Source organism: Schistocerca cancellata, chromosome 1 (assembly GCF_023864275.1).
Source record: "Schistocerca cancellata isolate TAMUIC-IGC-003103 chromosome 1, iqSchCanc2.1, whole genome shotgun sequence".
NCBI lineage: Eukaryota > Metazoa > Arthropoda > Insecta > Orthoptera > Acrididae > Schistocerca > Schistocerca cancellata.
The window spans coordinates 72091715-72106383 of NC_064626.1; the positions used below are offsets into that span (position 1 = coordinate 72091715).

Below are 14669 nucleotides of genomic sequence, written 5' to 3' on the forward strand. Positions count from 1 at the left end.
TAACCTAAGGACATCACAAACATCCATGCCCGAGGCAGGATTCGAACCTGCGACCGTAGCGGTCTTGCGGTTCCAGACTGCAGCGCCTTTAACCGCACGGCCACTTCGGCGGCCATGTCTGTGCAAATACTAAGCGCACGGAGAGGAAATATTTTCAGTTAGTGTGCATCCAGTGCGCACACACATTTCTGCGGAGTGCATGCGTACAGATACCTATACACGACAAGAACTGCATACTGGAGGGTTCTCTTGCCAGAGGAGGAATCCATCCGTCAGAGGGCGCAGCGTCCAGAAGGAGAAGCGCCACAGCCTTGTCAATGGTTTCACCGACCGCAGCTTCTTGTCCTCAACCCTAACCACTCCTAGTCCCACAGAAGCGTGATCCTGGCCTTAACAACGGGGTCACCGCACGTGCGGGGTCAGCACATACAGAAACTGTACTTCCCAAGCAGGAATTCTTAGTTGAAAAATTGCCTCGAATGCCCATGTGCCCTGGTAGCCAGCATAATGAAAACTCCTTGCCCTGCCTCTGTAAGAGGGAAAGCTGGACACAAGTGACTGATAGCCTGAAGGGCAGTTAGGGAGTCGGTGCAGGTGAGGAATTTGGTAGCAGGAGGAACAGCCCCCCCCCCCCCCCCCGGTCTGCTCCCACGCCCACAACAAGACCGCACGTAATTCAGCTTGATTCACTGTCTGGAAAACACTCAGCTGTTTCGCCATCTTCTTTTTCGTGTTCTAGGCGGCAGTGCCAAACTTTGGTTTTCAAAATAGAAGAACAATACGTCTGCTCAAGACAAAATCCTCTGCAAAAGCGTATTGGATCTGGAGGCAAAGACGGACACAAAAAGTAAGCTTTAACGTCATGTTAAAATTATTTTTGTTTTGCGTGGAATGTTACCTTTGCCATCAACGAAGACAAGACAGAGACTGCCTATGATTTAATTTCAAGGAATGCACTGTGTCCTTGCAGTAGAAAGGAAAGTAATCCATAGTTACAAGAGCATTCTGCATGATAAAAGCAGTCGTGAAACCCAACCTGACTCTAGTTAGATTCGAATGCTCGTCCTTTACGTTCGTAAACCGTCAGCTTATCGACTCAGTCACTAAAACACATGTGAAACGCTCGTCGTTGTAGTAATCCTATCGACATGGATATTTCAACCGTTTCTACGTGCTCAAATAATTTTCAAAAATAATGGTATGATGAGTTGAACTGCAACAAATATCGACATGTAATGTATCCTAACTACACTCCTGGAAATTGAAATAAGAATACCGTGAATTCATTGTCCCAGGAAGGGGAAACTTTATTGACACATTCCTGGGGTCAGATACATCACATGATCACACTGACAGAACCACAGGCACATAGACACAGGCAACAGAGCATGCACAATGTCGGCACTAGTACAGTGTATATCCACCTTTCGCAGCAATGCAGGCTGCTATTCTCCCATGGAGACGATCGTAGAGATGCTGGATGTAGTCCTGTGGAACGGCTTGCCATGCCATTTCCACCTGGCGCCTCAGTTGGACCAGCGTTCGTGCTGGACGTGCAGACCGCGTGAGACGACGCTTCATCCAGTCCCAAACATGCTCAATGGGGGACAGATCCGGAGATCTTGCTGGCCAGGGTAGTTGACTTACACCTTCTAGAGCACGTTCGGTGGCACGGGATACATGCGGACGTGCATTGTCCTGTTGGAACAGCAAGTTCCCTTGCCGGTCTAGGAATGGTAGAACGATGGGTTCGATGACGGTTTGAATGTACCGTGCAATATTCAGTGTCCCCTCGACGATCACCAGTGGTGTACGGCCAGTGTAGGAGATCGCTCCCCACACCATGATGCCGGGTGTTGGCCCTGTGTGCCTCGGTCGTATGCAGTCCTGATTGTGGCGCTCACCTGCACGGCGCCGGCGCTCACCTGCACGGCGCCGAACACGCATACGACCATCATTGGCACCAAGGCAGAAGCGACTCTCATCGCTGAAGACGACGCGTCTCCATTCGTCCCTCCATTCACGCCTGTCGCGACACCACTGGAGGCGGGCTGCACGATGTTGGGGCGTGAGCGGAAGACGGCCTAACGGTGTGCGGGACCGTAGCCCAGCTTCATGGAGACGGTTGCGAATGGTCCTCGCCGATACCCCAGGAGCAACAGTGTCCCCAATTTGCTGGGAAGTGGCGGTGCGGTCCCATACGGCACTGCGTAGGATCCTACGGTCTTGGCGTGCATCCGTGCGTCGCTGCGGTCCGGTCCCAGGTCGACGGGCACGTGCACCTTCCGCCGACCACTGGCGGAAACATCGATGTACTGTGGAGACCTCACGCCCCACGTGTTGAGCAATTCGGCGGTACGTCCACCCGGCCTCCCGCATGCCCACTATACGCCCTCGCTCAAAGTCCGTCAACTGCACATACGGTTCGCGTCCAAGCTGTCGCGGCATGCTACCAGTGTTAAAGACTGCGATGGAGCTCCGTATGCCACGGCAAACTGGCTGACACTGACGGCGGCGGTGCACAAATGCTGCGCAGCTAGCGCCATTCGACGGCCAACACCGCGGTTCCTGGTGTGTCCGCTGTGCCGTGCGTGTGATCATTGCTTGTACAGCCCTCTCGCAGTGTCCGGAGCAAGTATGGTGGATCTGACACACCGGTGTCAATGTGTTCTTTTTTCCATTTCCAGGAGTGTATTACACTACTTCTATCTGACGATAGACACACTAAGCTGAGCTCCAGAGACCGTTAGAGTTGCAATGCTCTGTTCTTGGACTCTGAATTATTCGGGCTGGGCAATCTTTTTGCCTCACACTGTATCCGGCCGGTCTCGCCGAGCGATTCTAGGCGCTTCCGTCCGGAACCGCGCTGCTGCTACGGTCGCAGGTTCGAATCCTGCCTCAGGCATGGATGTGTGTGACGTCCTTAGGTTAGTTAGGTTTAAGTAGTTGTAAGTCTAGGGGACTGATGACCCTATGGGACCATAGGGCTTAGAGCCATTTGAATCATTTGAACCTCACACTGTACATACATATTCACGGTGAGGGGTTTGAGGCCCGCGGCACTGCTAGTGGTGACACCACTGGTATACAGGAATGCGTCTTTTCGTTCAGTACAAGTATCTACCCCTGGTTTTATAACTGAGAACATTTTCGGGTGGACTGTTACTAAATATATTTATTCACCATCGCCATTTCGGCCTGCTATGCCGTTATCAAGTGACAGCTCACTATCAAGTGCGTCGATGCATAATCGTTCCTTTTAAGGGGCTCCGTAAAGGTTCAAAATCATGAAAAGTTCAATTTTTACTTTTTTGCGTTTTCTGAATCTGCAGACTATTTCCTTTTAATAGATATATAATTTATTCAATTCCGAAGACTACAAATATTTTTAAATTTTTTTTTAAATGTGTTCTACATGGGCGTGACCAACTGTGGCGCTGTTAAACTGCTGTCAAATGGTGTTATTTTTAACGTCCGTGTTCATCAGGTACATTTTAGTGGTGTGAGATAAAGTATGTGTTGTGGCTAACCTGTGATGGTTCACTATGTATCGCTGGTGTGATTGTCGATTGTTTCATGTTTATTTACTCTGTCGTTATCTCGAAAATATTCGTAATTAATTCTGTTTCTTGAGTCTCTGTTTTGTTGAAGTACAATAATGAGTAAAAGTTAAGTTATTAGAAATTAGAAATCCAAAGTGTCGACGAAATGAAGAAGGCTGTTTGGGCTCTTTTTTTTTCATACTTCTTCAACCGATGAAAATCCCCAACATAGCTTGTGTCCCAAAGAAGAAGACAGTTGGTGTAAATATAACAAAGGATTGCTAACTGGTGAAGTGTACACTCATAAGCATAGTCTGCCTCATGCAACAAAGGAGGTGACAAAACCTATTTTCAGAGACTTGGCAGCACCTGAACTGTTGAAAAAGTGTATTCACGGAAAAACTCAAAACCCCAATGAAAGTGTAAATAGTGTTATATGGTCGAGAATCCCCAAGACTGTATTTGTTGGAATAGAAACACTTCACTTTGGTGTGTATGATGCTGTTGCGACTTTAAATGATGGCAACATTGTAAGGTGCAAGGTATTTAGAAATATGGGAATGAAGATAGGTTCTAACATGGTACGAGCGATGCTTGCTTTAGACAAGGAACGCCTTCGGGCTGCAGACAGGGCTGTAAAGAGTCTAGAAATACAAGCAAGAGTAAACAGGAGGAGGAACAAGAGGAAGCTGGAGGAGGAGTTTGCAGAGGATGAAGATAATCCATCCTCTGAACCTGGAATGCACTAAAAAGTTAATCCAATCTTCGTCGCTCGATTCCCAAAACTTTTATTTTCTCATACTAATTACATGTTTTCTAAGGATCTTCCAAACATATTTGTTTCAAACTTTCAGTAAATGTTACACAGTACCTTCTGCAGAATTTAACACAGCCTTTTTCCAAAAAACTGTATATTTTTGAATATATAAATAAAAAATTGCAAAATAATGTTGTGAATTTTCATTACAATTGAAAAAAAATCGTCTTTAATAACTGAACTAAAATTTTGTAAAATCCCTGTGTTAAGTTGTAGCCCATATTTCAATAAATAATCTGTAAAAAGTTCAACTTCCTACCTCAAATACTTTGTGAGGAAAGATGTAATTTATAAGCGTTATTTTAACATTGCAAGTATAGGGCGTTCCGGAGCCCCTTAAGCGGACAGTGTGCTCTTGTCACTCATATTTACATATTACATATGCAACATAAGACAGGGTCTTTGCCGTTAATATCCAGTCGGTCCAAAACGTTTCGAGATTGTTTCAATGAAAAACAGAGAAAAGTTAGGACGGTGGTTTCAATGCTTCAGATGTTGAAAACAGTCCCTCCCGAACTGAGTAAAACGCGCAGCATTTCTGTACAGCCCTGTGAACCTGTCAGAAAAGTCATTCTTTAACGTTTTGTTCAACTACCACCTCTTATTGGCTTGAATATCAGTTAAGTCATCAAACAGCTGGCTGTTCACGTGAATTTCTGAATTACGTAGTTTCGTGATAGGTTCGTGACGATAACACCAAATCTCATCGTCCGTCTTGATTTTTTCCAGAAAAGAATCGTCCACATTGTGACATCCAATTAAGTCGCGGTTAAGTGTCTACGCGCCATTGTTTCTGTTCAGGAGTGAAAGTGTGCCTGCATCTCGTGGTCGTGCGGTAGCGTTCTCGCTTCCCACGCCCGGGTTCCCGGGTTCGATTCCCGGCGGGGTCAGGGATTTTCTCTGCCTCGTGATGGCTGGGTGTTGTGTGATGTCCTTAGGTTAGTTAGGTTTAAGTAGTTGTAAGTTCTAGGGGACTGATGACCATAGATATTAAGTCCCATAGTGCTCAGAGCTATTTGAACCATTTGAACCATTTGAGTGAAAGTAGCGAGACGAAATTTGCACACATTCTAGAGAATGTACTGAACACTTGATTTATATACGTTGTTCCAATAATACGATTTGTGGCACAATAACGCTGACACACTAATTAACAGTGGCGGCTCACAACAGACTTAACAAATGCACATCACTTTGCTTAAACACCAGCAATAAAATCAATCTCGGAATTTATTAAATGGTCGGTAAAAATTTCAGGATCATTGTTACAGGACATGCTACTTAATTTACATAAATGGAAAATTTTGTCTCTTTATGTGTACCGAAAGTGTAAACATACTGACATGGCAGCACGATTATGCACTGACACATACAACAGTGAGCTGCCACTTGGGAATGGCATATTAGCCCGAAATCATAGTGGTGAATAAATATATTTCATAACAATTCAGATGAAAATGTTGCTATTTCTAAAATATTGCAGTAATGTGATTCGTGTGCAAAGTTGTCCGACGCGATTATGGCCTCATGAAGTGGATTAACACACTTTGAACGAGGAATGGTAGTCAGAGCTAAAGGCACGGGACATTCGATTTCGCAAATCGTTAGGGAATTAAGTATTCCGCGATCCGCATTGTCAAGAGTGTGCCGAGAATATCAAATTTCAGGTATTGCCCCTCACCACGGACATGGCAGTGGCAGAGGACCTTCACTTAACGACCGGGAGAAACGGCGTTTTCAAAAAAAATGGCTCTGAGCACTACGGGACTTAACATCTGAGGTCATCAGTCCCATAGACTTAGAACTATTTAAACTTAACTAACCTAAGGGCATCACACACATCCATGCTCGCGGCAGGGATTCGAACCCGCGACCGTAGCAGCAGCGCGGTTCCGGACTGAAGCGCCTAGAACCGCTCGTCCACAGTGGCCGGCAACGGCGTTTTCTTAGAGTTGTCAGTGCTAACGGATCAGCACTACTGCGCGAAGAAACCGCTGAAATTAATACGGGACGTACGACGAACATATCCATTCGGACAGTGCGTGGAATATGGCGTTACTGGGCTGTGGCACTAAACGACCGACGCGATTGCCTTTCCAAACAGCACAACATCGCCTGCAGCGCCTTTCGTTGGCTCCTGAACGTATCGCTTCGACCCTAGACGAGTGGAAAATCATGGCTTGCTCAGATGAGTCCCAGTTTCAGTAGGTAACAGCTGAGGCTGGGGTTCGAGTGTGGCGCAGACCCCACGAAGCCATGGACCCACTTAGTCAACAAAGCACTGTGCAAGCTGGTGGTGGCTCCATAAAGGTGTGGGCTGTTTTTTACGTGGGATGGACTGGGTCCTCTCGACCAACTGAACCGATCATCGACTGGAAATGGTTGTACTCGGCTACTTGGAGACCATTTGCAGCCCTTCGTGGGCTTCATGTGTCAAAGCACGTCATCGGACCACAATTCTTCACAAATCGTTTGAAGACTATTCAGGACAATTCGACTGAATTACGAGGGCAGTTCTATAAGTAATGCAACACATTTTTTTTTCTCGGCCAATTTTGGTTGAAAAAACCGGAAATTTCTTGTGGAATATTTTCAAACATTCCCGCTTCGTCTCGTATAGTTTCATTGACTTCCGACAGGTGGCAGCGCTGTACGGAGCTGTTAAAATGGCGTATGTAACGGATGTGCGTTGCAAACAACGAGCAGTGATCGAGTTTCTTTTGGCGGAAAACCAGGGCATCTCAGATATTCATAGGCGCTTGCAGAATGTCTACGGTGATCTGGCAGTGGACAAAAGCACGGTGAGTCGTTGGGCAAAGCGTGTGTCATCATCGCCGCAAGGTCAAGCAAGGCTGTCTGATCTCCCGCGTGCGGGCCGGCCGTGCACAGCTATGACTCCTGGAATGGCGGAGCGTGCGAACACACTCGTTCGAGATGATCGACGGATCACCATCAAACAACTCAGTGCTCAACTTGACATCTCTGTTGGTGGTGCTGTCACAATTGTTCACCAGTTGGGATATTCAAAGGTTTGTTCCCGCTGGCTCCCTCGTTGTCTAACCGAACACCATAAAGAGCAAAGGAGAACCATCAGTGCGGAATTGCTTGCTCGTCATGTGGCTGAGGGTGACAATTTCTTGTCAAAGATTGTTACAGGCGATGAAACATGGGTTCATCACTTCTAACCTGAAACAAAACGGCAATCAATGGAGTGGCGCCACACCTACTCCCCTACCAAGAAAAAGTTTAAAGCCATACCCTCAGCCGGTAAAGTCATGGTTACAGTCTTCTGGGACGCTGAAGGGGTTATTCTGTTCGATGTCCTTCCCCATGGTCAAACGATCAACTCTGAAGTGTATTGTGCTACCCTTCAGAAATTGAAGAAACGACTTCAGCGTGTTCGTAGGCACAAAAATCTGAACGAACTTCTCCTTCTTCATGACAACGCAAGACCTCACACAAGTCTTCGCACCCGAGAGGAGCTCACAAAACTTCAGTGGACTGTTCTTCCTCATGCACCCTACAGCCCCCATCTCGCACCGTCGGATTTCCATATGTTTGGCCCAATGAAGGACGCAATCCGTGGGAGGCACTACGCGGATGATGAAGAAGTTATTGATGCAGTACGACGTTGGCTCCGACATCGACCAGTGGAATGGTACCGTGCAGGCATACAGGCCCTCATTTCAAGGTGACGTAAGGCCGTAGCATTGAATGGAGATTACCTTGAAAAATAGTGTTGTGTAGCTAAAAGATTGGGGAATAACCTGGTGTATTTCAATGCTGAATAAAACAACCCCTGTTTCAGAAAAAAAATGTGTTGCATTACTTATTGAACTGCCCTCGTACAATATGCCCGTCCAGAACAGCCAGCGACTCGGCAGCTGGTCAGGCCGTTGTATGAGCTGTGAACCCCTCACGCGGGCACCCAAAAGCTGGCAGAGATCAGTCGGTAGGTTGTCCTCCACCTGGAACCCACCAGTTCAGCTGTCAGCGCAGCCCACACTTCTGTCGGTAGTGGAGTAGGCATCTCGGCAGCCTGGATAACCCACAACAGGCGATGACCGTGGTGAAGTGCGTCTCAGAACTCGTTGCAGACATTGACAGACAGTGCACAGATGAAATTGGCAGTATTTTTGGTGCCTACAGTAGGGACGTGATTCTCGGCACGTCGCGTGGTACTCCAGGTCACCGCTGCTACCGTAATTTGCTGTATTGCCACTGTAACAGCCATGCCATCGACGTCGAGGCTGCTGGGAGGCCGGGATGGGGATCCTTGCTGTGTCAGCACAGCCCGCCTGTAGCTTCTTCCAAAAAGACGCCTAGCCGGATTGCCGCCTGCTTAGCCTCTTTAAAGCTTCTTGCGCCAGCCGGCCGTGACAGCAGACCGCGTGCTTGGCCGCGGATCACAAACACCAAGTTACAAAGCAATGGCGCTACACTATTGTTCTAATTCTCTACAGTTTCCTTCTTCGCAGTCATTCTGTAACTAAATTTCCAAACTCATTGTATAATAAACGTCTTTCAGCGTTAACAATTCCTAGACTTGACCTTCTAGGAGACACGTCCTTGAGTTTATGCATCCTCCGAACTGACTTATCCCCTAATAGGGAGACCTACAGTTTAAGGGGGGACGTTGATGAAATTGACAAAAATGTCAATTTTCGATTTATTTTTTATTTGTTAGTACAACTCATGGACAATAAGTTCCCAAAGTTTCAATGTTGAAATCGCATCCGAAGTGTATAAAAGTGAATTAAAAGTGTGACGCGGCTTCCCTGCCACGCCCACGTTTTGAAGCAGCACTTCAATACCAGCTCAGTGAACAACGATTCTGTGTATTGCTTTCAACCAAACGTGTGCGGGATACATTTAGAAGGCTGTGATACATACTCTTTGGTTTTATAGATCATCTTTGAGCAATCCGGCACTTCTCAAAAAGTGGGTTCATGGCAAAACCCAAAATCCAAATGAGTCTCTAAATTCACTATGCCCTAAAAACACATTTGCATCTGCTACTGTTGTCAGAATTGCAACTTATGATACAATTATTGTATTTATTGATGGAACGTCGGGAGGAAAAAAGTATTACAAAGAATGGGCCTCAGGACAGGAAATTTTATTCAAGAGATACTGAGAAAAATAGATTTACAGCGCGTCTGCGCAGCTGGAAAGTCAGTTGAAGACCTGGTAAAGGAAAGAAGACAGACAAGAAGAAACCAGAAGAGAATCCTTGAAGGGAAACACGATCCAGAGTACAAATGTGGTGCCTTCTGAAGAAGTGACATAAGGAACAAAGTTAGGTTGAACTTTTAAATTGCTTTTCCTGAAAAGCTTGTTTTCTAAAGTTTATGTACCTTTTCCTCAGATTCTATGAATGCTAGAATTATGAAATTTTGTACACATATTTCTGTAAACCAAATAAACATTGTCTCAAGAGCAAATTATGAAATTCTGATTGCAAGCTGAGATATGGGGCAAAGTGCTTGGAATTTTGCATGAATTTAAAATTGTACTTGTGAAATTACAATTAAAAACTTATGAAAATTCCCCAATTTGACCTATTCCAAAAACTTCATGAGAGAAGCTTACAACATATAAAGAGATGAAACAGAGAAATTCTCATGAATACTTTCTGAGAAAAAGGAACAAACATTATTTTTTTAAAAAAATAAAACTTTAAATTTCATTCAAAAAAAGTTGAATACATATAATCAAGGGATTTCATATATAAATGTGTTACTTCCATATAAAGCGTGGTACAAAATTTCATTGCCATTGCCATATATATATATATATATATATATATATATATATATATATATATATATATATATATATATATATATATATATATATATAAAACTGTAGATTTGGTGTATTTCTGAACTAGTGTGTGTTTTTCATCAACACCCCCCCCCCCTAACGTGAACTTCAAATCACGGTGCTACTTGCCAATTATTAAATGCAAATAGAGATTCAAATGGTTCAAATGGCTCTGAGCAATATGGGACTTAACTTCTGAGGTCATCAGTCCCCCAGAATTTGGAACTACTTAAACCTAACTAACCTAAGGACATCACACACGTCCATGCCCAAGGCAGGATTCGAACCTGCGACCGTTGCGCCTAGAACTGCTCGGCCAACCCGGCCGGCTCACTGCTACAGAATATGGAAGTGACTGGTGAAAGATAAAATGTCCTACTACCGACTAGGAGTTCAACCCCTGACCTTTGGAGTTTTAGTGAGGACTTATCCACCGAGCACCCACAACACATGCCATTTTTAATTTCTTTTTTTTTTTTTTTAAAGTTAATTATTTTGGGGGACGAAGTATCACCAGCTGCTAGAGTAGGAGGTCGAGTGCTAATACAGAATATACTCCTAGTTATCGCGTACAGTGCATCAGCCATACCCCTTGCACAACATTTGCCAAAAATGCGCGGCCTCGCAGTTTTTCCTCCCCGGTCGGCAACAGAGGGCGGAAATTGTGCCCGCAGGGTGGCCAGGAGAGGAGATAAGGCCTCCGGAGGCTGCGCCGGAAAACAGAGGCGGTAGCCCAGCGCAACAGGCGGATGTTGCGCCAGTGTGTGGCCACGGCCCGTAGCGCTGCGAGCCAGCCGCGCTCGCTGCGTGGCGTCTGCTGGCGCACTATTGCCACTATTGGCTTGTCTGCCACCTAAAGTGAAAGACTAAAATATTTTGCCTCAATAACACTCCGGATGTGAAAAATCAACCCTAAATTTCAAGACGCGCGATCGACTCAACATTGATAGGAGCTATTCCTGGTTACCTTGCAACAGCTCTTTCATTCACTCTGTTACACAGGGTGTATCTAAAAGGATGGCGCAAACTTAGTACACGATAATGGAAGCACGAATTCCAGTAAACGTGGGCTCTAAAACGCATACCTTAAGAGCTATGAGATATTCTTGATTTTCAATACTGTGAAACAAATCTTTTCTACTGCAAGCTCTTTGCTTCCCATATTTTGGGAAGTGGTAGTATGGACCAAAACAAGAAAAAATGTCCAGTAAACATGTGCTCTAAAATGCATACCTTAACAGCTATGCGCACCTGTTTATCTTTGGTACTTTGGAACACAACTCTCCTAATGAACAAGTGCTCATAACTTTTAACGTATGTGTGGTGTGCGTACTGTAAGACCTTCGGTACACACAATATCAGATTATTTGACTTGTCGCTCTAACGAAGTAGGCGAGTGTCAGCAATATGTCTCGTGGTCTTATCGTGAAAGATCTGCCGTTAGGTCAGACGATAGAAATGCCACTTGCACGCTTAGAGTAGCAGATTGACGGTGACCCACTTTAAACAGAACTTTATTAATTTTCACACACATTTATTAAAATAATAAAAAGCATAGACATTACGTAACTTGAGTCTGGATGCTGTTTACAATTGACAATCTGAAGTTCCTTTGGTCTTGGTACGTTAATCTTATTCTCACAAAACTCTGATACTTGACAAAGTGTCTATACATTTCTCTTCATGGCTATGCACAGGAATATGATAATCTTATTAGGCACAGACTGAAACTTGACTATATACTGGTGCAGACAAATGCAGACTGACTAATCGGAGGTCTGTACACTCGTTATAATACCTCGAGCGTTCAGGTATCACTGCGCGAGTGTGATCCGTGAGAAGAAAAGGTTCTACGTTAGCAGCAATCTCATTGGCTGCGTTACATATTAATACGCGGATCGGCGGAAGCAGAATTTGGTCCGTCTCTAAGACAGCGCCATCTCGTAGTGCGGAGACGGACGAGCGCTGCGCCTGCGCTGTTGTGCTTAGCAGGGCGCGCTCTAGTGGGAAAGTTGTGTACGCGCTGACTACGCGGAACTATGTACACAACAGTATGTTAATGTTAAAGCTCCTCTTTTCCACACCAAATAATACACTAACATCAGCAAACAATTGTTCACTCCTTCACAGATGAAGAGGAGATGTGAAATTTTAAATATAACCTCGAAAAAATCATACTAGGAAATTAACTTTTGATAGCTCGGAAGCAGATGTCCTTAAGCGAGTCATCTGACTGACAGTACTAACATACACACTTTGCAATAACAGGTCTTTATTACAATGACTGAACTTCATACGACTTCTGAGGACCAATGTCGACACTACTTGATAACAAATGGTTCGCATGGCTCTCAATACTATGGGACTATGGGACACTATGGGTCATCAGTCCCTTGGACTTAGAATTACTTAAACCTAACTAACCTAAGGACATCACACACATCCATGCCCGAGGCAGGATGGAACCTGCGACCGCAGCAGTAGCGCGGTTCCGGACTGAAGATCCTAGAACCGCTCGGCCACAGCGGCCGGCACTTGATAACCAAAATGTTGATTATCTACAGCGTCAAAAAAGTGCAGCCCATCGGTTGCTCCAGCAGCTTGCTGCGGTATGATGTGGAGGTGTCAGTGTGTACCATGGATGCAGATATGTAGCTGCAAACCAACAAATAATAACTTGTTTGGATGTGATTATTTAAGCTTTTGACTAACCTTCGAACTACGCAGTTATACCTAGCAGCATTTTGGGGTGCGAACCACGAACTTACGGCCGTTTGACCTACTTGGCGGGGATGGAGTTACTTGCTGACCATCGTCACACACACACACACACACACACACACACACACACACACACACACACTTCCAAAGAGGAAAGCTCTCATCATTGCCTCACTCGAATGTTGCGATCGAACCGATAGTATAGGTACCGGATTTTACTGATCAATAAAACGTTGACATTGCCTTCAATGTCACTGAATTCTTCAACTGCCTTACCTTCAGCATCTGCTCTACGTACGAATAATATTAAGACTGAAAATGAAACGTGTGAATTTCCTCTTTAAATCAGTACCTGCATTTCGTCCGCTAACGCATACACCAAACAACAAGATCGTAACAGTCTATACGACTTGCGAGACGCCTAGAGACATTCAACAGCGCACTGACTTGAGCATTACAGTTATTACACCAAATGAAATTCCTGGCCCCAGTAGGGCAGAATACTTTCTTATCTAAATGTGGCACTCTTGCTGTACTTTCCACTGTAGACTTGCAAACATGCGCCATAAACTGCCGACTTAAGACGCGCCATAAAGCGGCATACTGCACGTAACTCCATTGTGGCAGTGACGATAAAGGCAGAACGCGCTCGCAAGGCGCTTCCGGCGGCCGTAAAGAGAAACGGCAGGCCGCCCACACGCCAGTTGCGGCCCCTCTGTGTTGCGACACTCGGCGTCATTTTCTGTTTCTGTGCTGGGATGAGAGAGAGAGAGAAGAGAAGTGGTCCAGCGGTACCTGGCGGCTACGCACGGGTCGCAGGAAGGTCGCGTGCCCACGGCCCAGCGAGGCCCCTGGTAGGAGCGGCAGCCGTGACCCCCTACAACCTCGCTGCCCACGCCCGCCAATGTTGTGGAATGGACCGCTCTCTTGATCCGCCTCTGCTAGTTTCTTGCACAATTATGAACTCTTAACATTCACCGCAACTCCACTACGTTCTTATCTTCCTTTTTGTTGGCTGCTCGTCCAGTTATACACCTCTTTTTTTTTTTTAATCTGCCTCCCTCTAAAACCTTAAGGGGCTCCGGAAAGGCTCAAAATCATGAAAAGTTCAATTTTTACTTTTTTGCGTTTTCTGAATCTGCAGACTATTACCTTTTAATAGATATATAATTTATTCAATTCCGAAGACTACAACTATTTTTAAATTTTTTTTGAAATGTGTTCTACATGGGCATGACCCACTGTGGCGCTGTTAAACTGCTGTCAAATGGTGTTATTATTAACGTCCGTGTTCACCAGGTACATTTTAGTGATGTGAGATAAAGTATGTGTTGTGGCTAACCTGTGATGGTTCAATATATATCGCTGGTGTGATTGTCGATTGTTTCATGTTTATTTACTCTGTCGTTATCTCGAACATATTCGTAATTAATTCTGTTTCTTGAGTCTCTGTTTTGTTGAAGTATAATAATGAGTAAATGTAAAGTTATTAGAAATCCTCTGAAGGCTTTTAAGAAAAGGAGAAATGTTGGAAAGCCAAAGGTATGTGTTATTACTGTAAATAATAACATTCTAACATGGTACGAGCGATGCTTGCTTTAGACAAGGAACGCCTTCGGGCTGCAGACAGGGCTGTAAAGAGTCTAGAAATACAAGCAAGAGTAAACAGGAGGAGGAACAAGAGGAAGCTGGAGGAGGAGTTTGCAGAGGATGAAGATAATCCATCCCATGGACCTGGAATGCACTAAAAAGTTAATCCAATC

General features: G+C 45.1%; 1 protein-coding gene across 2 annotated transcripts in view; it reads right to left on the reverse strand.

The window, feature by feature from the left end:
• LOC126165243 (protein-tyrosine sulfotransferase-like) overlaps positions 1-14669 on the reverse strand; it is a 1037382-nt gene that overhangs the window by 394034 nt on the left and 628679 nt on the right. The gene's annotated exons all lie outside the window — the stretch shown is intronic.